We start from the raw sequence: 6,091 nt of genomic DNA, 5'->3' as shown, positions 1-6,091 counted from the left end.
GTAGCGAGTTTAAGATAGCACATCATAATTCTTCTCCTTATAGGCCCAAGATGAATGGGGCTGTTGAAGCTGCTAATAAGAATATCAAGAAAATTATATAGAAGATGATTGTCACGTATAAAGATTGACATGAGATGCTGCCATTTGCTTTACATGGATATCGTACATCTGTCCGCACTTCAACAGGGGCAACCCCATTTTCTCTTGTTTACGACATGGAGGCTGTGCTCCCAGTAGAGGTGGAGATACCATCAATGAGAGTCTTGATGGAAGCCAAGTTGAATGATGCTGAATGGGTTCAGAGTCGCTATGACCAGCTGAATTTGATAGAAGAGAAAAGATTGACTGCCATGTGCCATGGTCAGTTATATCAACAAAGGATGAAGAAAGCCTTTGATAAGAAGGTCAAGCCTTGTGTGTTTCGAGAAGGTGACCTTGTGCTCAAGAAAGTCTTGTCTTTCGCGCCCGATTCTAGGGGCAAGTGGACTCCAAACTATGAAGGTCCATATGTTGTTAAGAGAGCCTTTTTAGGCGGTACATTGATACTTACAGCTATGGATGGGGAGGATTTCACTCGTCCTGTGAATTCAGATGCAGTCAAGAAATACTTCGCCTAGAATAAAAACAGAATAGCTCGCTAAGTTGAAAACCCGAAAGGCCGGCTTAGGCAAAAATGAGCGTCTCGGTGGATTGAAAACCCGAAAGGGCGATCCAGGCAAAAGTTAGAGACATAAAAAAGTGAATATATGTATCCCGCTAGATTAAGTGCCTCTCCCTGGGGCAATCTAGGCAAAAATAGGGATTTGGCAAGTAACTGCATCCTGACAAGACTTTGCTTTACAACTGTCATCCGTCAGAGATTCTCGCTCATCATCAACCAAAGCTTCAAAGACATTGGATTCAGAATTGGTGGAGAAATGGTCATTATGTTCAATGTAGCCCTTTTCCAATATATATCATCAATTTCAGATTTGTAAAGATCCATGGAGTCTCGCCATTCGCAGACTACCATTCCATCATATAAATTTGAGCCTTTATCTAATTATTTGCACTCTTATTTGTTTCTATTCAACAAATGTTTTGCATGTTTTAATTGAAAAAATGTATCATTGTTTTAAATAATCAAATCTTTCATAATTTGTTTTTAAACAAAGTGAACATTCACAATGGCATAGGTATACTGAGGATGCCTGCAGTGCTCTCCCAAGGATGGTAAGATCCTCGACAGGGTAAGACATTTGTTCATATTCCTGGCATGTTTGTGTCCTCTTCCTCCGGAGCCTTTTGCGGTTTTTCTCCCTAGAGGAGTGTTGGGAAGGATTATTCATCTCCCCTTCCTTCAGCAGAGTAGTGATCCTTTCTCTTCAGCAGAGGTGATCTCATTATTGGGACGGTATTTGGTGATCCCTGGAAACTTCTGGTTTGCGGTTGTTCTCCCCCCAGAGATCCATCCTCCTCTTTGATAACTTCCCCGGTAGAGTTGCTTCTACGTCGGAATTCATCTGTGCATTGACTTTGCCCCAGTTGGAATAACTGATGCTCATCCCCTGCAGAGATCTTTGTGGTCCTGGCTTTCTCTCTTGAGATGTAGTACCGGATGTTTGTGTACTTGTTCGTTGGACCTGTTTGTGTTAGAAATGTCTGTTTGTCAGCATTCATCATACATAAACCACGCATGTGTGCATATAATTTTCAAACATTCAGATATTCATGTTGCATTCTTTGCCATATGTCTTTGTTTGTTATCCCCTGCTAGTTGGTAATGCATTTCCCCAAGCAGATGTCTGTGTCTGATCTCCATATAGAGTCATCCCCTTAAGCAGAAAGGGTTTATCCTTCCTTCCATATTCCCCACTGAGTTATGTCCTTGTGGATGACGGTTGTTTCTGCTTCCTCCCAACACATATATTGGGATGGAATTCCCCATTGAGTTATATCCTCATAGGGACAAGTCTTGTTCCGTCGTGCCTATCTAGTTTGATCCTAGACTGGCCTCTTATGGCTGTTTCCCTCACTTCCCTGTGGTGTAAATGAACAATTGCTCAGTAACCAGTAATCGTTCATCTTATCCCCGGCGGAGTCTGTGGTCTTCTACCCTTATACCGGTAGTTGTAAACCTTTTTATCCCCTTGTAGAGTTAACCGTTTTGCTCATCCTAATTGATGACGGTTACTTCTCCGTAGTTTTCTACCCAGTATCCGGTAGATGTAATCCCCTCTTTGACGGTTATCTTTATCCAATATTCGGTATTGATATTCCTTCGTTTCTGAGTATACCGCCCAGTAACCGGCGATATATCTCTTGGATAATTGCTCTGATAAAGCAATTTATCCCCAGCGAGTCATCTCTCGTCTACCCTTTGTTGTGGGTGATGATTGTTTCTCCCCTCGATTGGTCATTATTTTATACCCTGTAGCCGGTATCCCTATGCCTTTCCTTGTCGGTCGATTTATCCTTTATTAACCCAGTAATCGGTTGTGGATAATCTTCCATGCGAGTATGTTATCTACGTTCTGACGGCAATAGATAACATATTTCATGCACTCTTTGGTCGAAGCCTTTTGTTCTTCCCCAGTCGAGTAAGATTCGTATCCCTTTTTTTGGAATCGAATGTCCATCCTATGATTGAGTTTGCTTTTAGCCCTCTTTTGGATGATGAGTGTCTTGGGAATATTCCCCAATTCACGCCTTGGTCGGTCACCTATTATATGCCCAGTAACCGACATCCCTGGTATTCCTTCCTCCTTGCTCCCCATTATGACTTATTGTCCCTTGCGGAGTCAGGTTTTCCTGAGCTGAAGTGTACCTTTTTTAGGTCTTCCTCAGGTGATTTCGGATGTTTGATATCTCTCACCCTTATACCGGTCTTAGATATTCATTCTTCCCGAGCATGTTGTTTTCTCACCCTTATACCGGTGTTCAGATCACATGTCTCTTTGAGATTATTACCCAGTAACCGGTAATACCTCACCTAGTTGCTTCCCTAGAGGAGTTTTGTTTGGGGTGTTTCCTCAGTAGAGTCCCTTTAGTGGATTCTCTCCGCCTGAGTCCGGATTTTTATCCGAAGTATCCGTTACGGATAATTTTTGTTGTATTGGCATATTCCCCAATACATGCATCTTTGAGTCAGCTCGAGTCTTTCATTGATTTATTTCATGGAATTCCTTCGTGTCTCTCAGCAAGTTTCAAGTCGTGACCTGCTCACGCATTTTTATCCCTTTACTCCCCAGTAAAGTCCCTAGAGTCTTTGCCCCATTTATGAGTGTATTACTCCAATGGATTTTCAGTTACTCCGGGTTTCTTTCTTCCTTTGCGAACACATATCCCCACAGAGTATTACCTTTTGCATACATACATTTGCATCATAAGGTCTCTTAGGGACCAAAATTCGTCTCTTTGTTATTATTTAAGCCCATTCTACCTCATCGAGACGAAGATTTTAACCTTCACTTCGCCGACTAGAATGACCTTAAATAGGGGCATCTGTAAGACCCCAATTTTGGCCCTAAGATCCCTCTTGGCATCATAACATTGCATTTGCAAAACCTCAAGGATCATAAGCATCTTGGTTTCCTTTGCCTTTGGGTGGGATCTCTTGTGATTTGATTTGAGATCACCAAGCATGCTTGAAATGTATATTATTTCTTTTCTCATCTTTGTTTACTAACCAAAAGCACAAAAATATGTCACTAACTTTTCTTGTTTGTAGCTTGAGCAGTCACAAGGTCAAAAGCTTCTAGGTGATCCTTTGTGCAAAGATATGGCCAAAGAGAAGATGAAAGCAAGCATGACAATGGTTCCTAAAGCTCTCATCCATCAATTATGCCTCCCAATTATCTTAATTCATCATTTTGGTCATAGCAAGTCAAAGGGTTTGAGGTTTGTCTCTCAAGGAAACCCTAATTCTTCTGTTCATCAATTGTGCCTCGCTCATGAAGCAACCTCAGCCCATGGTCAAATACAATCAAAGGAAGCTCTTTAATTCATCATTTCATGAATATTTGAGCTTATTTGAGTGTCCTCAATCATCAATTCATCAAGATATGAGTTGTGGGCTTGAGAAGTTGATCAGTCAATTCATCTGACTATTTTGAAATGCACTAAGACCTAACCTTTTATGTGTTGGTCAAATGGAGATGATCCTAAAATAAAAAAATGTTCTTAAGGACAATATGAAAAACTTTCATGTTCATCAAAAATTTATTTGAAGCTTGGAAGGTCATCTCCCATTCCAAGACATTATAGGTCATTTTGACTGAAACCCTAATTATGGGTCAACTTCCCAAGAACATAACTCACTCATTTTTTATGATATTAAGGTGGGATCAAATGAATTGTAAAGCTTATTATGTCTGCTTCAAATGTTATGTTGAACAAAATTTAAAAATATCAAAGGAAATACATGTGATAATGCAAGACATTATAGGTCATTTTGGACCAAATGCATTGAAAGGCAAAAAAGTCCAACTTCAAGTGCCCATAACTTCTTCACCAAAATTCCAAATGATGCAAAATTTAAGTCCATCTTGATTTTATTGAAAAGATCTACAACTTTGACGTTGGAGGTTTTTTCATTTGAGGCTTACATCACCAAAACCGAAGGGCTTGAAGTTGGACCAATTTGACAAAATTCTCAAAGGCATGTTTTGCACTATGAACTTCATGGCCTGTTTTCATAAATTTCCACACTTCAAATGAGTTTTTTCTCAACATAACATTTGTTCCTTATGTCAAGGCCTTTCCAACCATTATCCACATGCTTATGTTTGGATTTTCTAATTGGCTTTTTCGAAGAGGTGAAGTTTTAGGCACAATTATGGAATTCATGATGAAGCTTCATGCACAAGCAAATACCATTCAAAATGCACGTCCATGTCACTTCAGAATGAGCTCAGCTTGCATTTGCACTTGATCTTGGGCCTCACATGCGCCTGTACAGGCCCATGCATGGAGGACCCAACTTCATGCACACGCATTTGATCACCCTTGCCTTGCCTTTCCATCTATAAATAGAAGCACCATCTCATTCAATTGGCATCCTTGAATCAATCTGAAATGCTGCAGAAATCATTCCAAACCATACCAGAGGAACTAAGTTCATATTTCTTTAAAATTTCAGATCTGAAATTCAATTGAATTTGGTTGAATCTTCAGATCTAAAGTTCCTAAACCTTCATCATCTAGTCCATTGAAGTTCTGTTTGGCAAAAGGAAGCAAGGAAAGGGACTCAAAGCTCCACAGTTCAAAGGTGGGCATCAACTGGTTTTTTCTTCGAAACTCCTTATTCTTTGATCTATTGGCCTTGATATTGTGTTGTCTGAAGTCCTCTCTATAGAGGCCCCATTGCTGTATGCTCAATTTTTGAAATCAAGCAAGTTCATGATGAACACCATCAAGCTTCCATCTCTGATTTCTCTCTTAATAAGAATCTAGAGTGGAAGTGAGTGGTATAGGAGTGATGTACATCACTTCCTCTTTCGAATGGTGCCTGGATCGTGCATTTTAATTAACATTTGAATTCCTGCAATTTTTGATCTCCACCGGAGCTAGCCGGAGAAGACGGTGGCTCTGGCCACCGTCTCTTTGCCAGATCAAATCAGGACCATTGGATGCGTTTCCCAGATCTAATCATAGCCTTTCATTCTTATGACTTTCAATAATGCATTGTGCTTCGCCTTTGACTCTGGATCACCATGAGCGCGCGCATGTGGAGCGTCTGATCAGCCACGTCAATTAATGAGGCTTGATCCGACGCCTCTCCTTTTTTCTGATTTTCTTAATTTCCATTTTATTTCTTTTATTTCATTAAACTTTAAGAAATCATAACTCCTTCATTTAAATTCCAAAAAATATGGGACCAATTGCATTATTTCTTTTTTTAATTCTAGTTTCTAAAAATGATTTTTAATATTTTTTATTTCATCATTTGATATTTTTTATGAATTTTCTGTTTTCTGGTTATTTTTAATTCATTTTAAATAGTTTTTGATATTCAAAAAATACAAAAATATTTTCTCAACTTATTTGAATGATGATGGATCTATGAAAAATATTCTCATCAATTTTTTAATTGATTTGAGATTTATTTGAG

The sequence above is a fragment of the Lathyrus oleraceus genome, chromosome 3 (assembly GCF_024323335.1).
Source record: "Lathyrus oleraceus cultivar Zhongwan6 chromosome 3, CAAS_Psat_ZW6_1.0, whole genome shotgun sequence".
In the NCBI taxonomy this organism is placed as follows: domain Eukaryota; kingdom Viridiplantae; phylum Streptophyta; class Magnoliopsida; order Fabales; family Fabaceae; genus Lathyrus; species Lathyrus oleraceus.
This window is presented reverse-complemented; position numbering follows the sequence as displayed.